Source organism: Cavia porcellus, unplaced genomic scaffold (genome assembly GCF_034190915.1).
Source record: "Cavia porcellus strain 051 isolate PalLab524CR breed Dunkin Hartley unplaced genomic scaffold, mCavPor4.1 scaffold_3, whole genome shotgun sequence".
Lineage (NCBI taxonomy): Eukaryota > Metazoa > Chordata > Mammalia > Rodentia > Caviidae > Cavia > Cavia porcellus.
In genome coordinates, this window is record NW_026947486.1 from 12,882,341 (window position 1) to 12,902,454 (window position 20,114).

The window sequence follows — 20,114 nt, forward strand, 5'->3', positions numbered from 1 at the left end:
GAGGGAGAGGGAGAGGGAGAGGGAGAGGGAGAGGGAGAGGGAGAGAATATAATTTTTTCCTGGCCTGCAAACACCTTCACAGACACACACAAACAATGTTTATCAGCAATCTAGTCATTCCTTGGCTCGTCAAATTAGCACATAAAATCAACCATTTTACTTACAGAATCAAGCAACAGGGAACCAAAGTACAATCCAGCTTTTCTTTTACTTTCATTTTCCCCACACCACTGTGAGGAAGCAGTCCCTTCGTTAATATACCTTTATTGAAAATATTTAGAAACAAATTTACATTTCTGGCCTTATAAGTGTACACTCCCAGGTTGGTCTTCCTTCCTCCCTTCTATCACTTATTCTACATGGTTGCACATATTGTTATCTCCCAGTAGATACCATTTCATTGGTTTAATATATGACCTTGTATATGTAAGTAACCTAAAAAATGCCTGTGGATGTGTACATTTCAATTTACATAAAATAACTTCTATAGTAAATACTTTTAATTTTTTAGTTTTTAGTTCACACTTGATGTTATATCTTCAGAAATGATCTGTGTAGCTATATGTAACCAGGTTCTTTGCTTTTGAATGTTGCATCCTTAAATCCTGAGATTCAGGCATTGTTATGATTTTGACCTGCAAGTCCCCCAAATCCTCATGTGCTCAGAGGTGGTGCTTATGGAAGGTGCTTAAATTATATATACAGGTACTACAGCTGGCTTGGGCAAGAGAAGTGGTGCCTGGTCAGAAGTGAGTCACTGGTGCATGACTCAGTAAGGTGGTGTATCTTCCTCCCTAGTTCCTCTGTTCTCTCTATGCATCCTGATTGCCGTGCAGTAAGCAGCTATTCCTCTGTCATACTCCTGTGCTATGCCGTCCTGCCATGGAGCCAGTTGACTATTGCCTATAAATGTGAGCCCAAATAAATCCCTCTTCCTTTAAATTGTGGGATTAGGTATTTTTCCCCAGGAATAAGAAAGTGGCTGAGACAGACATAAAATAAATGAAGGGATGTGAGAGGGGGCCTGAGGTCTTTGAGAAGAGTGCATAGTCTGTTCCAATAGACAATGAGATGAGGGCAGAAAGCAGGGAGATTAGGGGTGAAAGGAGGTAGGAGGTGAAGAGATGTGGCTGGCAAGATGTCGTTAGGAATAAAAGATTTGTAAAATGAATCTAATGAGTTCATTAATAACAAGTAACTTACCGACATTTTTGTTTAATCTATTCTCTCTAATTTTCTTTGCCTTTTCTTGGTTTACCTTAGACATTTCTCTCTAATTCTAAGAAGCAAAGCAAAGCAAAGCAAAGCAAAGCAAAGCAAAGCAAAGCAAAGCAAAGCAAAGCAAAGCAAAGCACAGTGTGTCTCAGCCAGGTCATAAATCTTGGCCTAACACTTTATTTACTGTACTGACAACTAAATATTCATCTCCTTTGTATGAGTTGAAAGCCTCCTGAATTTAGAACCATGTCTAGATTTAAGTGATGCAAATAATATCTTATTTGATCCATGAGTATATTTCTTTCCAAATATATATATTTTTCTTAGTACAAATAGCTTTGTTCTTTTACCTCTGATTATAAAAGCAACTGTTGTTTATAATGCAAAAGCATTATTTCAATAAAGAAAACTATTATTATACTACAGAAAGGAATGAAGATATAAATATTACTTATTATCTTATCCGATTTTAATATTTTGGCACATATTATTTCAGCCTTTCTTTCACATTAAAATATTAAATCAATAAGGGTTTATTATACAATCTAATGGGGTAGGTGCTGGAACAATGAAGAGCAAATATAGACATGGTTTTAACCCTGTGGACCATGTAATCTAGTTAGGGAGAATTATATTTAATTACATGATTACTTAACTAATGTCTGCAACAATTAGAATGTTTTTACTGATTTGTAAGCCAGCTATTACCATAGTAATGTTTCATAATAGGCAACGCCAAAACTCAGTGGAATACAAAAGAATAAATACTCTCACACTCACAGGTCTGAGGTGAGCTTGTTCAATTCTGCTTTAGGTTGTGGGTCTATGAATTGGTGAAGGTGGTCTAATTATCTATCTATTTATCTACCTTCTGATGTTCAGACTGAAGGAAAAGTTGGTATCTGAGGATGATCTTATGTACAGAGGAAAGGAGAGAAGAAAGTTAACCAAGCTGTGCAATTAAAAATCTCACTTTTCATCTCATTATGTTTGGCAACATCCTAATGATTAAAACAAGCCAATACAATGTGGTAGGGAAGAATGTTCTTCCCTTCATGTGACCATTAATCATGTCACTTTGAATGGATCAAGATCCACGTCAGATATGTGTGGTACCAACCAATAGCTGTAGCCTGATTGAATAAAAAGAGAAAGAAGAAGGAAGAGTCCCTGTTTTGGAAGAATTCCAGTCTTTTTCATTGTCTGTGGACATTATTCTTCCATTTCTTTAGCCTTCCATCTCTATAGTGAGCTTCCAAGCCTTTGACCTTGGATTAGCCCTGCATTCTTAACTTTTTCTTTTCTTTCTTCTTAAATTCTTTTTCTTTTTCTTTCTTTTTTTGTACCAGGGATTGAACTCAGGACATTGCACTTGCCAGGCAGGTACTTGTGCTGCTGAGCTAAACCTCCAGCCAATCCTGCATTCTTGATCCCTCATTCTGTGGCTTCGGTCTTCTTGGGCTTCTATCTTTCATCTACTAGATCCTGTGTCTGTTCAGCACACAGACAACCCTGCAAATCTACCTAATAAATGGCCCTAACATAATTATACATAGATTGTCTACTGATTCTGTTCTTCTAGAGTACTCTGACTTATACACATGGGGAAGCTCTAGCAGGGGTATGTGATTTCAGAAATATGAAAGATTGTAATAAAAATTCAACATAATGCAGAACATAATATCACAAGAATTATTTACTAGTTGTTTTATCCTCATGGTTACAAAATGGCAGGCACATTCTTAAACATCATATCATTTTACAAGATAGGAAGGAATGAGTCCAACTTTTCCTTCCTAGGAGTCTCAATCCCCTTCTCCTTGTCATTTTACTTCTTGTTAGCAAGATTGTTTCACATCCCTACCTTCATTGCCAGTAGAGAGAATAGAATTGACATGACTGGTCTACACTAAAAACTATTCACTTTCTGGTTCTAGAAAGAGCTCTCCAAATATAGTTGTCTGTTACCTAACCATAAAGACAGTGTGTTAACATTAAGATGAGGTGATGTGGCAGGTAGGAAAACATTCAACAGTCTAGCTAGGGGTGGTGGTACATATCTGTAATCTCAGCTACCCCTTTTCATTTTTTTATTGTTGAGAGTGATTTCCTAATTCTTTAAGTTGGCCATGCTGAGATTGAACTTGTAGTTCTCCTGCCTCAGTGTCCCCAGAGTGCAGGGGCTACAGGCACATGCCAATAAACCCAATTGGAATGAGTACGAAGGTCTTAAGGATAGTAATGTGGTAGAAAGCATGATGAGAAATGAGACTGTAGAATTTAAAAGATATATCTTGTGCAGATTTGAAAATCAAGTTAAGCTCTTATTCTGCATCCTAAGAGCAGCAGAAAGCCACTAAAGAGTTTTAATCAAGAAAATGATATAATCAGAATTTAATTTAAAGGAAAGACCACATGAGCTAAAGTGTGGAGATAAATTAAAGAAATGTAAGAAAAGATGTAGAGAAATCAGTTGGAAATTTATGATGCAGTTTAGCTAAAAGAAGAGATATGAAGAAGATGTGACTAAATTTGAGAAATTTAGGAAGTAAAATTTATAGCACTTAGTGATAAACTGAGTTTTGGTGCCGGTGATAGATAGGCAAAGGTATCAAGGACTATTCTTATATCACTGTTTCAATCCTGATGCCATTCACTATGACAAGAATACAGACAGAGGTTTAAGTTTGAAGACCACAAGTGCAGACATTGAACTTGACAGGCATCTGAGATATTTACAAAGAAATATTGGACTTAATATATCTTACATATTATGCATTATTTATATTACACTCATAAATAGAAGCTGCTACCAAAAATATTAATAGGTGGAATAGTAATAGGTGGAATTAATAGGTGGAAATGTGAAGTGTCTAACAGCTAGCCTTGAGAAATAGCAACATTTATTGGGCCAGTAGGGGAGGATGAGCTTATGAGCTGGCAAAGGAAGCAATGAAAGGTCAATCGTCATAGAGGTAAAAGAAAAAATCCAATGGAGAAAGAACAGAAACTAAGGGAACAGAACATTTTAGTAAAAAGAGAGTGGTGAAGAGAAATTTAAAAAAAATTATATTCTTTAGTAAAACCATAGACGTCATGGGTCATAATTTAACTAGTGGGTTTTTGTTAAATGATGGCTATGGAAGTTGGATTGGAGTAGATAGAAGACTAAGAATTTAGAAGTGGGTATGTTAGATAGAAGAAAGTTTTTTAAAAGCTTGTATTTGAAGGAGAAAGAATATAAAATTGAAAATGCAAGTAAGGGAGAGTAGGGAGACAAAAGTAGGCTTAAAGCTTATGAGAAGTGTACATTTGAAAGGAAGGGGTTTTATATTCAAGAAAGATTGCACAATGAAGATGAAGACTTGAGAAAACAGGAAGTTACAAGATATATATCTGCATCTGTATGTATTTCTCTAGTTCAAATGTATGTTTATACATTTTTATTTTATATGAACCATTGAAACAGAACATGTTCAATTTCCATGATCAAAATACTGCACCAACAAATTATTGAATAATAAACACATTTAATGATTGTAACACAAAGCTTGGAAGTTGATCAGGACTGTTTCAGTGACTCACAATATCATCAACATCTGGGCTTGGTTCTTTTGAACTTTTTTGATTCTGCCTCTTCAGTGAACCATTGGTATCCCCCTTCATCATATCCAAATGACTGCCACAGATTTAAATATCTCAATCTATTACAATAGCAATTTAAGAAGAAAAGCAAATGGACAGATGCAAAATGTGATTTAGACCATAATGTTGAGTGAAATAAATCAGACACACAAGCTTAAATATTGAATGGTTTTTCTTATAAGAGAAATATAAAATAAATAAATAAATAAATAAATAAAAAGCAAAATAAAAGACAGATAATAGGAAACCAAAAGCTAGATCTTTTGCAACAGGGAAAAAGACCAAGAGATGAAAAGAGGGTGGAAGGAAGGGGGAAAGAGGGTGAAAAAGAGTTAAAATGTATCATGTTCATGTACCAACTTTCCAGTAATAATTATGTACTGCAAACATGTACTAATAAAATGTAAAAACTAAAGAAAACCGAAAACATATAGTGAAAAGTTCAAATTTTAAAAATTCATTGCAGTGAAAAACATTACCATTAATCCTTCTCAAATTATTTTCCTCAAATACAACTGTCCCACTATTCTTGCCACTTTCTGAAGCAGTTCTGGAAGTTCCCTTTTCTGAGTATTGTTAGTTGTTCCATCACTGCTGCCTTGATGTCCTGATTAGTTTCAAAACATCTACATTTTATGGTCACTTTGACTATGGAGAAAAATCAAAAGTCACGTGATGTTAGATTTGGTGAATAAGATGGATGAGGATCCACCATAGTAATTTTGTTTGACAGCAGTAGTCACAAACAGTAGTTCAATGGGATGCAATAAAAAAGTAGAGTGAATGTTTAAACTTAAAAAACACTTTTTACAGAAAATTATACATTCTCATTAATCTCCCTCAAAATGCTACACCTTACTTCCAACACACTAATACCATTGACTTGGCAATTTGTCTTTACCATCGTAAGTTTTTTTTTTTTAATATTTAGCTATTCACTGTATTTTTCAATCATGTCTTGTATGAGTGACTAAAGTGCTGTCTGTTTAGCCAAGGCAAAAGCCCCAGCCTGAGATCATCAACAAAGTTCCATATCTCATTGGCTAGAACTGGGTTACATGTCTACCTACAGACCAATTACTAGCATAACTGGCTTATATGTATCATTTTTTTGTCTCATAGGACTGTACACACAGCTGTCCCAAAAGACATGGCAAGAAAAATTGTGGAATAATATTTGACCTGGAAGCTCCTAGAGTGGTCACAAGCAAGAGTGTTTGCCTCAGTAACTATACTGACTGGCTTCTATATATGTGTGTGTGTTTGTGTGTATAATTGTAAAGTTAATTGATAATATTAAAAATTTACATAATATTGAAAGATATAATGAAAAATAAAAATTTTTATAATTCCACTCATCCCAAAACATGCACTGTTGATTAACATTTTGGCATATGGCCAACTAGAAATTTTTGTGCTTAAAAAGTACTTTTTCTTTCTTCTCTCAAATTGAGAACATACTGTATGTGTGGAGGACATGTTCTATTTTTTTTTCACATTAAGCATACTATTTGAAATGAGACCCTGAAATCATAAACTAGATCCTAATAAATTATGTGTATCTGTTATATTTATGGTTGTTTCATATATTGTTCCCTATCTATCTATGAACACAATTATTTCTTCATATACTTAACAACATTAGACAGATCAATTATTGAAATTTTTGATAATATTATGAGACGAGAGTGATAAGTCAGTATAATTTACTTTTTTGTTTGGGTTTTCAAACCTTTCAATGACTACATTTACTATTTTACCTTTTATATTTTTTCATTTTTATAAATTGCCTTGTGAGAATTCCCTTACTATGTTAAGGACATTAATTCACTAACATACATTTTTCAGTTTGTGGTTTCTCTCTTAACTTTCTTAATGATCTTTTGGGGTTTGGAGCTAATATTAATTTTCAGAGCAATTCATCAAATCGTGCTCTTATGGTTTCTGAAGTAGTAAAATGTTTAATATCTGGTTTTTAAGAGTTAGAAAAAATTGGTCTTGATTTCTGATTCTATGATCCCACTACAAAGAGTGTGGAGCAAATGACTTAACTTTTCAGACATTTCTCTATAAGTAGCAGTAATTCTGCTTCCTTTAAAAGACTGTTGTGCAATTTATGTGAATAATATAGAAAAAGAGTTCAATTTAGGAACTGATACATTAATGCTCAATACATTTAAGCTATTATTATAAGCATCAATAGTTATAGTAACGATTGTTTGTTTTCTGTTATTTGGTTCTGAATGCCCTGTAATACTTTCATTCTCTTTAATGGTTTTATACTTTTTTTTATGTTTGATACTATTGTGTATGAAGGTATGCTCAACTATTTCAAGGAAAGAGACATTATGGTAGCTACTGTTATATTGAGTTGTCTTGTGGTGAAATACTGTGTTGCTTAAATTGTTCTGTTTGGATCTACTTTGTTGTGTCCTCTTTTATCTTAATCTCTTTAAAACAAAATAATAAAAAAATAAAAAGAGAATTAATAGTAATGTTATTACAATGGATCTTTACACTAAAATTTTATAAAATATAGATATTTTTCCTTCTGTCCTTAAATGAAAAAAAACTTTAAAGCACAGTAATTACAGTGAAATAGTTTCATATGGATTAAAATTTGAATTTGTAATTTAAAGATTTTTTATTTTTTATTAAGGAGAAAAAGAAAAAAAGAACAGAAATAAGGTACAAGTTATACAGAATTTTAGAAAAAATAAACAATAGGAAATCACTAGTTAATAGACTACATATTGCTATCTTAGAAATAGTTGTTCAAGTTACAAAATTAAAGCATATAAAGTGGACTTTCAAACAGTGAGACTGGAAACAGTTTTGTTCAATGATCCAACAAAACTCAGTAATATGGTTATCTATCTTATACACTTAAATATATATGTGGTTATATTTTTTAGAGCACTTTCTTTCCCTTTCTTTTGTACAATGACAATTACACATTTTGGGTTCTATTACTTCCACAGTTCGTATTACTTTTTTTTGAAGAGAATAAAACCAAATATGACATACCAGAACAGTCAGTCTAATCAAAAGGATGAACATGATAGATAATGTAAAAAGCAAAATACTAGGTGATCAACAATGGTTACCATACTGCCTCTTGCTATCTTAAAAAGAATTGCCTATATCATCAGTTATAATAAAATTGAACAAAACAGTAAAGAATAAAACCAAAATATTGGAGACATTACAGAGCTTTAAAAGAAGATAATAGTCAACCAGAATGGGCATCATGATGAATCTTATTGTCTTCACAGTTTTGCCTATACTTTCAAACTTGATACTATCAAGCAAAGCAGAATAGATGAAAATCAGTCAAAGCAAGATGGTGAGGGCTATACAGGGTTTCAAATCAAGTTAATAGGAAATCAAAGTGGGTTACTATAATGTATCCTGCTTTTTTTATTTTTCCCTTGATTGAAAAAAAAATAAAAAAGTAAATAATTAAAAAAAGGAGATTGAGATAAAAGAGGGCATAACAACAAAACAGCACAGGTCAAAGCATAACCATTTAAGCAAAATAGTGTTTCACCACAAGACATTCCGACATAAAAGTAGTTACCATAATGTCTCTTTCCTTGAGATCTTTGAGTATCACTTGGTATACCGTAGCACCAAACACATTAAGACAATGTAAAACCACTTAAGAGAATGACAGTATTACAGGGTATTTAGAACCAACTATCAGAAAATGGACAATGGTTTCTGTATAATCTCCTTGTCTATAAAAGTTTTTGCTTATATTATCACATATAATAAAATCCAATAAGATACAACCTGTTAAGACCGATGGAGATGGAAGGATAAAAGCTTAATGAGACTTCAAAGCAAGATGATACTAAATCAGCACTAGCTATTATGATGTCTTGTTTTCTCCAAAATAGCTGTTCCTACCATCTGATCTTCTCTGTCTCATTTCTGTTGAGCTCTTTTTTCTGTCGTTCGTTGTCAGTTTGTCTTCTTCATTTCGCTTTCTGCTCCATTCATTGTGGCCTTTCTGCCACTGTTTCTGAAGTCTTGGTATTTTCGTTTTTTAGAATATCCTGCAGTATTCTCTGTAGAGTTGAATTGGTGGTTGCAAATTCTCCTAGTTCCTCTTTATCCTGGAAGCACCTTGTTTCTCCATCAATTTCTAGGGACAGTTGTACAGGATATATCAATCTTGGCTGGAGGTTGTTATCATTCAAAGCTTGAATTATTTCCCCCCATGCTCTTTGTGATTTGATGGTTTGTGCTGAGAAGTTTGCTGTAATTCTGATGGGTGTTCCCTTGTAAGTGATCTGTTTCTTGTCTCTGACGGTTTTTAGTATTCTGTTCTTATATTGGATTTCTGGAATTTTGATTATTATATGCCTGCGTGTAGCTCTGCTTGGGTTGTAGGTGGCTGGGGTCCTGTATGCCTCATACATCTGAGTATCTTTACCTTTTGCTAAATTAGGGAAATTATCTTGGACTATTTCTGTGAATAGCTTTTGTAGTCCATTTGTTTGTGTCCCTACTTCTTCTTTTATGTTCTTAATTCTTAAGTTATTGATCCTCTTATCATCTTTTAACCTTTGTATTATTGCTGTTTGTTTTCTTGTTATTTTTAATAAGTTTTTCATTTCATGCTCTCACATTACAAATCTTCCCTCCAGTTCAGACAATCTATCCTTAGTTTCTTTCAAGCTATTATGCCAGCTTTTGATAGAGTTTTTCGTTTCCTGGTAATCTCTTTGAACCTGCTTCACATATTCTATGTTTTCCCTATTTTCTCCATCAAACTATTCTCCCCTTTTTTTCTGCTCTTCCATTCCACCATCTGTTTTTTCTTTGGCAGTGCTTAGCATTTCTGTAACTATTCTACTTATATCTTGCTTTATTTCATTAAATACTTTATTTTTAAACTCATCTGTGAGGCTCTGGATATATCGCTTTATGTCTATTGGTGCCATGTCTGATATTGCGTGTTTTCTGTCTTCCTTTGCATTTCCCTTTTCTGGATCAGTGTTCTCAGGATTGGGGATTGAGGACCCTTTCTTGTTCCTTCCTCTTCCCATACTTTTTGTTCCTTCCATACAAGTGAATGTAGGAGGCCCATTTTTTTCCTCTTTTTCAGTTACAGTTTATTTGAATTGCACTGGTTAGGTGTTCCTGCCCACTGCAGTGTACTAGGGAGACACAGACCTGGGCAGCCTGTGCTGGGCCCGTCCCTCCAGGTCAACCTACCAAAGGCTTCACTGCTAGGGTGCACTTCCAGGCGCTGGGACCTGGTTTGGGCTAGCCTACTGGGTCTTAGTCAGTGGCATCACACAGGCCAGCACTCTCCAGCAATCTCACTTGAGAAGGGAATATGTGACTGAAGTCACTACAGCACCCTGTTCCAGCATGTCTGGCCGGTATTTCCCAGTATGTCCTTTGCTGGAGCCTCCTACTCTATGAAAGGGTTCCCGTCCGCTCACTCACCGCAAGTCGATGTAGGGCTCCCTGCTAGTCCCGCTTTCAACTCTGTTCACAGATTCCCACTCTCAGAGCTTTCCTGCGTCTCTCTCCCTGCTCAGCAGATTTGGACACAGCAGCGGCAGCAGGAAATTCAAATCATGGCTTCCAGTGGCACAGGTTTAGCTTCTGTGCTGAGATTTTATCTGTTCTTGTTATAGCACCAGAATTGGATTTCCAGTTGGTTTCTCTTAGCTTAGTTCTTTCCTGGGTCAGCAGGGTGTATTTCCCTTTGCTTAGGACTCCTCATACCGCAGCATTCCTGTATTCTAAGCACGGTATCTCAGAGAGCCTCCATAGCTGCTGCTATCTATCTGCCATGTTCTTCCAGAAGTCTTGTAATTTAAAGGTTTTATTACTGGATGTTTAAAGTCACAGAAATATAGCCTACAGGAAATTTATTTTTTTAAAGGTAGTATGTTTTTAATTATTGAAAGTTTATGAAGTTATTTACCCTTATGCTATCATTCTTTTTTGTGTGTGATACTGGAGATTGACCCTGGGATCACTACACTAAGCTATATCTATAGCCTTTCATTATTTCCTTTTAAATTTTGAAACAGAATCTCACTAAGTCATAAGATTTCCCAGGTTGTGCTTTAACTTGTGATACTCCTGCCTTAGCCTCTCAGAGTGCTGGAAATACAGGTGAATCACTATGCTCAGGTATACAACCATTTCTTATGTTTTGTGAATCAAACATGATTATTGACTATGGAAGAAATCAAATAGATATTTTTCATATTTATATTTGGCTTGAAAGTGTTGGTTGAAAGTCAGAGAACTTTTGAAAGTTCATGAAACCATAAAGAAACCATAGTTTTCCTTTTAAGTGTTTCCATCTCATTTTAGGTAATGTCCAGAGAGGGTATTCATATTTAGATAGATGATCACTGAGTTACTGAAGTATTTATATAGTCACTCTACACTTAAGTAGTGATGATGAGTTTACTCTCTCTCCTTTTTAATAAATTTGCATGTATATATGAAGGGTTGACTTGTGATACAGTGGTAATGGAATATACTGCTGTGGAATACTGTTTTTCATTCATGAAGCTGTGCTTGATGGTAACCTAAACAAGGCAGAAGAGTCTCAGAATCCAGTTCTTCTCAGTATGCGTAGATGTTAGAGCAGGCCTCTGCTTCTGGACTGTCTGAGTTTGGATTACAGATGGGCTACTCAATAACTCTGTAGCCTTAGACAAGTTACCCAATCTCCCTGTATCTTGGTTTTCATATATTGTGGATAAGAGTTATACCTACACAAAATGGGTACTGTGGGAATTCAGTAACATAATAGTTTTAAAAGTACATGGAACAATACCTGACATGATAAAAAGCCAGTACATATTACCATTGTGATCCTGTTGTCAGTTCAGTTTCTATGACCACATCATTAATTTTACAGTTAAACTGTAGTGTTGCATAGTTATATAAATATCTCATTTTGGTTGATTGCCTTTATAGAGAGAAAACTTCAGAATCTTGGAGTGTTTTTTATGCTTCATTTGAGTAGCGAAGATGGACAAGATAGAGAGTAAGCAGAGAGTATCTGACAGTGCACCACGACATCAGTGTTGGTAGATTGCAGGCAGCATGGTGCATGGCAGGATCTCCCAGATGTTGGTGCATGATGTGCACTTCCCTACATCGCTCAGGGGCCGTGGTTCCAATGCCATAGAGCAGAGATTGTGCCAAACTGGGGTGGGCAGCAGCCCTTGCCATAAGCCAGCCTTTCCTTTAACCATCCCCTCACTGCCTTCACTGCCACTATTCCTTCCTGTCTGACTTGTGTCACTGTTAAAAAATACCCAGTGCAGAGCCCCAAACAGAGGGAGATGAATTCTCTCATCCCAAGAAGAAATTAAGGTGACTTGCTGATCATCCAAGGTCCCAACGCGACTGGCCAAAGCCATGACTTGCTGGGGTCCCTCTGTGACTTCCTGAGGTCCTGCTAAACCTTGCTGGGGTCATGTCATGCCTTGCCAGGGTCCCGCCACAACTTGTAGGGGTCCCGCTGTGATTGGCCAGGGTCCCACCACAACTTGCCAAGCCATCTGAGGCCCCACCACTTCGACTCACTGAAGGTGTAGTCACACTGAGTTTGAAGGTCAGCAAGCCAAATGGAGAGCTGAATTGGCGGGGAGCCTACATTGACCTGTAGTGAGTGGCAGGACTGGCAAGTACAAGGGGAAGCAGTGATTTCAGTTAATTGTTCCCTTCCCAAATGGGATTGGGGAGTGAGCTAGGCCTGGGTCACGTGACCCAACTGAGACCCAAAAAGTTATCTGAAATCAAGTCCCTGCAGCGGTGGTTCACACTAACCATATTGTCCCAGTGGGGCCTCGGAGGTTTGGCTGGTCCGGAGGGGAGGTGGTGCAAAGTAATACAGTAGTGCAGGCCCCAGCAGCTTTACTGATCTGGAGGGGAGGGACTGGTGTACACTGGCCCTGTCTACAACTCACTAGCACACTGCAGTGTGAAGAGTCATCTAGCCAGCAGGCTTCAGAAGAATTGTAACCAACAAAGAAAGAAACTGGGGCCTCCTGGAAGAAGCAAAAAGATGGGAAGAGGAAGCAACAACAAAAAGTCCCCAGGCCCCAGCCTTGAGAACATTGACCCAGGACAGGTAAATACAAAGGAGACTGAGAACAGCAAACATGCAATATCAGACACAGTGCCAGTGGACATAAAGAGATATATTTGGGACCTCATGGATGAGTTCAAAAGTGAAATATTTAGCCAAATAAAGCAAGATATAAGAAGATTAATAAAAGAGATACTAAACACCCCTCAAACAGACACAGATGGAAGAAGGGAGGAATTCAAACACAAGGGAGAACCATTTGATGAAGAATATAAAAAAATATATAGAATACATGAAGCAGATTCAAAGAGAGTACCAGGAAATTAAAAACTCTATGGAAAGATAGCAAATCAGCTTGAAAGAAACTAAGGATAGATTATCCAAACTGGAGGACACTTTTGCAATGTGGGAGTATGAAAGGGAATACTTTTAAAAAATAACAAGGAAACAAACAGTAACAATACAAAGGCTAGAAAATGACAAAAGGATCTATAATTTGAGAATAAAGAATCTGAATGAAGAAGCTGGGAGACAAACAATGGGACTATTGACAGAAATAATTAAGGAAAACTTCCCAAACATAGGAAAAGGAAATGATATTCTGATATATGAGGCATACAGAACTCCAGCCACCTACAACCAAAACAGAGCTACACCTGGAAATATAATAATCAAGATCCCAGAAATTCTATATAAGAACAGAATATTAAAATCTGTTAGAGACAAGAAATAGATAACCTACAGAGGAAGGCCCTTCAGAATAACAGCAGACTTCTCGACACAATCAAGTCAAGAAGAGCCTGGAGCGAAATATTACAAGCCTTGAAAGAAAATAACCTCCATCCCAGATTGATATACCCTGCTAAAATGTCTTTAGAAATTAATGGAGAAACAAGATGCTTCCAAGACAAAGAGGACCTTGGGAAATTTGCAACTACCAATTAAAGTCTACAGAGAATACTGCGGGGCATTCTAGAGAGAGAGAAAAGTACTAGGACTCTAGGAACAGTGGCAGAGAGGCCTCAATGAATGGATCAGAAAACAGAATGAAGAAGATAAGCAGACAACTGATGGTAAAAATGAGCATAACAGAAATGAGGCAGAGAAGATTTTATTCAAAACTGATAAGATTGATAGTATCAAGTCTGAGAGTATAGGCAACTACATTGAAGATGACAAGACCCTACGATACACATTCTGGTTTGATAACTGCCAGTTTTTGAACTTCTATACTATATACAAAGTTGTGTTTTTATTAATACTGTTATGTACTGACATATTCAATTATACTATGTCTGATGATATAGCCAATTATATTGTAGATAACAAGAAACAACACAGGAACTGTGGTAGAACGATTTGTATAACGGTCTTATATGTTTATTTCATTTCATGTGTTTATAGGAATATGTATTGTTTTGCCTTGCTTTGTTTTGTTTCTCCCTCTAATATAGAAAGGATAGAAATACATGTTAAGGCTCATGCATGTGTAGCATCTATAAACAGTTTATGAGAACTGATCATATGACACATGATGAAATGAACAGATGCTTTGAAGAAAAAGACACTAAAATACCCAGTGCTGATCCTGGAGTGTCATAATGTGAAACCCAGCAATAGTGTTATTCTTTGTTCAGAGTGATATTAGCCTGCTTTGGTTTATTCAATGTCAACATAATTGAAGAGATAGATAACTGCATGTAAGTTTAAGTGTATATGATTGATAACCATATTTCTAGGTTTTTGTTGGATAGTTGAATGGAACTGGTTGCAATCTCACTGTTTGAATCCCCACTTTATAAGCTCCACTTCAGTATCTGGAATAATGATTTGTAAGAAGACAATCTGTAGTCATCAACTAGTGATTTCTTACTGTTTATTTTTTTCTTTGAAACTATGTACTATTTCTACTGGTTTCTGTTATTTTAGTCTTTCTTTATGTTAAATTAAAAACTAAAGACACTACAGTACCCGGTACAGATCATGGAGTGTCATGATGTGAAATCCAGCAATGCTATTATTCTTTGTTCAGAATGATTTTAACATGCTTTAGTTTAATATAAACATAATTGAAGATATGGATAACTGCATGTATGTTAAAGTGTATAGGATTGACAACCATGTTACTAAATTTTTGTTGGACAGTTGAACAGAACTGTTTGCAGTCTTGCTGTTTGAATTCCCACTTTACATGTTCCATTTTTGTATCTTGAACAATTATTTTTAAAACGACAATATGTAAACATCAACTAGTGATTTCTTAATGTTTATTTTTTTCTCTGAATGTATGTATTATTTCTACCTATTTTCTGTTTTGTTTAGTCTTTCTTTAAATAAAATTAAAAAAAAATAAAAAAGACGTCAGTGTTACCATGTTGCTCTAATGAAGAAAGCCATAATTTTATATAGCATACTAAAAATGTATTACAGATGTTCATAAAATGACACCAAATTCCATTCATTATGTCTACTGGCTATTGCGTTATTTGGATATCTGTTGGCATATTGCTTGATATAACTGAACAGTGAAGCACTCATTCAATTTGCAGGCCTACAGTACAGCATATTTTGGAATTAGCTCAGTGCTTCATTGGTGTCTGTTATGAAAAGGACAGATAATAGAAAGATTGCCCAGCTGTCTGGCACTAAAACCATGTCAAGTGGTTGTTGAACAAGATACAAGCTCATCTCGAAATCTGAGCAATCGTCCCCTGCTTTCTTATTGTTTTCCTTCCCATGAGAATGTCTTCCATTTCCTTTGTGCCAGCTGTGGAAGGAATGTATAGAAAATTATTATAAAGTGTGGAATTACAAATTCTGCTATGAATTATAGTGTCTCAGAATCAAAACTGCAACCTTTAAATAGAAAAGTAGGTATAGAGCCAGCCCAGAGAACATCACGCCCTGATATTGTTCCTGTATAAGAAATGCTTTTTTGTAACACAGTAGGGTTGAAATATGAAGGTAATACAGAATATTTGCTAATAATTCTAACACTGAAGTGAGAAGAAAAAAATTCAACAGCAGTTTTCCTTTCTTAAGAAGATCACCAATTTCTTCATGACTGGAAAATAATCTTTAGAATTAATAAACTATTACATCTTTTGTCCAACTCATTATGCCTAAGGTATAAGTTATTTTTAAGGGCTCTGAAAACAGTTAATTTAGAATCAGGTTTATAACAATAACATCCTAGATTTGTGTAGGTTGGGTTCTACTATTTTACAAAGCCATTGCTGAATGCTTATGTGAATAATTATCCCCTTAGGTACCAAAACATCCCTTCACTCAAAGTCATCTGAATCTCTGACATTTGACCTTTTAAAACTCAAGTGAGAAGGACCTGTTCTGCTTTGCTACTCCTCAAATGACCCATCTGACATCTGGCCTCTTCCTGAATGGAGAATGAATTCTACTCTAAGATAGTTGTGAGTACAATATGGGAAAAATCCATGTGTGAGGCCACAGTTTCCTGGATCACATAAAATATCTCCTCTTATTTACATTTCTAAATCATGGTAAATATATATGTATATATGCAAGTACATGTATATATATATGTATGTGTGTATATATGTATATATAAACAACATTTTAATCATCTTAAATATATAATTCAGAGGTATTCATTATATTCACATTGCTGTCTATTATCATCTATCTTCAGAACTTTTTAATCTTTCAAAACTATATCGACTGAAGAATAATTCCCCATTTGACTCCCGATGCAAAATCCCAATGACCAACATTCTAATTTATGTGTCTTTGAATCTCCCTCTAGGTACCACATATAAGTAGAATCATACAACACTGATGCTTTAATAGCTGCTTTTTTTCATTTAGCAGGACGTTTTTAAGGTTTACCCATGTTATAACATGTATCAGAATTGAATTTCTCATTAAAGATGAATAATATTGTTTTGTTTTGAATAATATTGTATTGTTTCTGTTTACCTGTTGATGGGCATTTGTGTTACATTGTTAAAAGTTTGAATATAAGTGTTCAGAAAGCTTACCTTGGATTCTCTGGAGGAGGACTCCTCAACTTTAGTAGATTGAATTCGCTTATGATTCTTTCTTTTCTCCTCACATTTCCCATGGTCCAGTATGAGTAGAGTACATTTCATCACTCATTGGACTATGGGCTTTGCCATATGACTAATGGCTTTGCCATTTGCTTTAATCAACAAAATGTGAGTAGAAGTTTCAGTGTACCAGTTCTGAGTTAAGGATTGTACATTTCTGTTGATACCTCTTGGGCATCTGCCATCCTTGTTAGATAAAGGTAATCACTGATCTTGTATAGAAATAAAATATTCCTGAATTCAACTCAGTGCCTAGGTCTAAGGCCAACATCATAATACAATCCACAAACCTGTAAATCAAAAGTAAATGATTATCATGGAAAACCACTCCTTTTGGACTTATTCCCTAGCTAGTTTTAATTCAGCAGTAAGTAACTAATTCAGGTATTATGGCTGATACATTGTGTCAACTTGAGAAGTATAGAAACTTAACTAAGTGATTCAGCAGTTCTAAATCCTGAGGTGTAGAGAACAAGCAGTTACCATTCTAGGATACTGTTCATTGTGTCAAATGAAAACGTTGGAACTTTAAGTGATTCAGTAGGGGCCAGGGTCCCTAGTTTGTAACATCCTCAACCTGTGCAAGAGGAGGGTAGGCCGATGGTGTGATTGCTACACCCATTCCGGGGGACTGGCCTGTATACATTTGAAAAACAAATGAGGAGGGACTGATTGCTACTTCTTTGGAGGAAGGCCAGTCTTCCTTTTCAGCTTGGACTTTGTTCCCTGACTTCTGGCACAGAGTGTTTGGTTTCTGCCTGGGACTCTTCAGCCTTCAATCATAGATTTTGCAGTGTTTCATCATAGACCTATCAGCCTCCTGATATGGACTTGCACAGGACACTGCAGTAAGCCCCAGCATTTGGGCAGGACCCTTCAACCACTAGCATGCAAGCATCATCTGCATGATTCTTTATTCAACTTTGTGGCTGACCATTGTAAGCCAATCTTGTAATTTCTTATACAGTTGTATACCTTGTGTTTTATATATTTCTCTAGTAAACCCTGCTTGAGATATCAGAACTTTGTCAGAGAAAATGTAAGCATCTCACCCATACTTCTAGGTTCATTGTAACTTGTGGGTGGAGATAATTTTCTTCAAGAAATGTCTTCCTGATCTTGACCCAGTTCAGGAAAACCCTAGCTCTTCTCTGCTCTTAGAGGCAAATGTGACAGTTCATGAGACAGGAGTGTAGAGCCAAGTTGACCCCTTGACTTTTAAATAAATGGAGCCATAACTAGGATTTTCTCAATTACTAATTCTGTGGTAAAGATGATATTCAGCCATTCAAGGTGATTAAATTTCAGACATTTTCATATGCTTCACTTCTTCACGTGCTGCATGCCTCCACTTAGCCCATGTTTCAATGCCAGGCCCCCACACTGATTATTCATTGCACTTTAGGTTCCTTCTAGCTTTTATCTACATTTTCTAACCTTTAGGTCATGGCCTTTAGGTTTGTATTTTTTAATGACATTGTTGGGTCCTTGGTCAAAGGGCTTTTCCAGAGAAGTGCTAATGGACCCACGTCATCTAAAGTCCAACCAGGAGTCATGCTGGCATAGTGTCTGGCAGAGGTTGACATTGTCTTCTTTAGCCATGTACTCCATGATTACAGTTTATATGTGGATTTTTCATGCTTCTCAATTATGAACTGATCATGACTGCACCAAATGTATTGCTTGGTGATATGGTTTAGATCTATGGGTTCCACCAAAGTCTCATGTGTTCAGAAGTAGAACTTTTGGAAAGTGACTGGATCATAGTTGTGCTAAAATCACCCATTGGTTAATCTAATGATGTGTTTGTGGCTAAATGTGCTTCTAGGAGGTAGGGGCTACTTGGAAAATGTGGGTTACTGAGGGTGTGATTTGGAAGAGTATATTTCCCTTCCCAGTTTCTACTTATACTCTCTTCTTGATTGCCATGCTGTGAGCATCTTTCCTTCCCCTAGTCTCTTCAACCATGCTGTCTTCTACCCTGGAAATAGATGAAAAATGTGAGCTAAAATAAATTTCTCCTACTTTAAATTATGGGTTTTGGGTATTGTGAGCTAGTGATGAGAATATGACTAAGACACACGGAGAACATTTCAGATTAAATAAACATAGGCAATTCAAAATATGAGCATTTAAAATATACAGTAGCTTATTTATTTTTCTTACTGTTTTGGAAAAAATAAATTGCTACTATTGTCGTTTTAAATATTGCCAAGCTTTCTCTCTCTTCTTGCCTCAAGGCCTTTTCCTGCCACTCTGTGTGCTTTTCTAGTCACATTGGTATATAGATATATTGTTCCTAAAACACTGGCCACTAGCAATTTGAATTATGATTGACTTGAGCAGTTGATGGCATTATATTGAAATGATGAATGAAAAAGGGACTTAATATTGAAACTTAATATAACATTATGCTATTATGATGTGTTTGGTGAACATAATATAACATTAAAATATACACACCTTGTTATGGTTTAGAGCTAAAGCATCTCTGCAAATTCTTAAGTGTGTGTACAAGGTGACTGAATTGTGGTTGTGCTATATTCATCAGTGGATATATCCATTAACAAATTCAGTATGTGAGTGTGCTGTTCAGAGGTAGGACCTGATGGGTCACTAGAAGCTTGACCTGGAAGAGTGTATTATTTTCACTGCTAAGGCAAAATATTTGACACCCTAATCTAGAGGAAGAAAGGCTTATTTAACTTGCTGTTTGTAGAAGTTTCAGTCCATAATCAGCTGACTCAAAGGTAGAGTAGTACTTTACAAAGGAGCAACAGTTTATGAAGGCAGAAAATAGCCAAAGCAAGAAGCAGAGGTAGAAGCTTCTTTCCCTTATATTGTATGCAAGTTACTCATCCAAGGGCAGGTATAGCTCTCATGCCTCTAATCCCAGCATCACACATACTAAATTAAACCACCTCCAAAAATGTTCTATGGCTACATGAGACTTTGAGAGGATGTTGAGACACAAAACATGGTAAGAAGCCTTTGGAACTCATTCATAGGATAATCTTGAAAAGCTTTAGAGATGCTGGCTAGAGAAGCCCAAAATGTGATAAACTGAGCTAGACAGGAGATTC

The 20,114-nt window shown here is 35.9% G+C and overlaps 1 long non-coding RNA gene and 1 other non-coding gene across 2 annotated transcripts in view; both read left to right on the forward strand.

Moving 5' to 3' along the window:
- The window catches only part of LOC134475349 (uncharacterized), a 72,040-nt gene extending 65,618 nt beyond the window's left edge, over positions 1–6,422 (forward strand). Inside the window, exon 4 of the long non-coding RNA XR_010046470.1 lies at positions 5,986–6,422. This is a non-coding gene — a long non-coding RNA (uncharacterized LOC134475349). The remainder of the gene's footprint in view (positions 1–5,985) is intronic.
- A 12,967-nt stretch (positions 6,423–19,389) lies between these two features.
- Positions 19,390–19,459, forward strand: LOC111756728 (small nucleolar RNA SNORD82). Its single transcript, XR_002791140.1, has one exon. It is a non-coding gene; the product is annotated as a small nucleolar RNA SNORD82 (small nucleolar RNA).
- Positions 19,460–20,114: the final 655 nt, after the last annotated feature.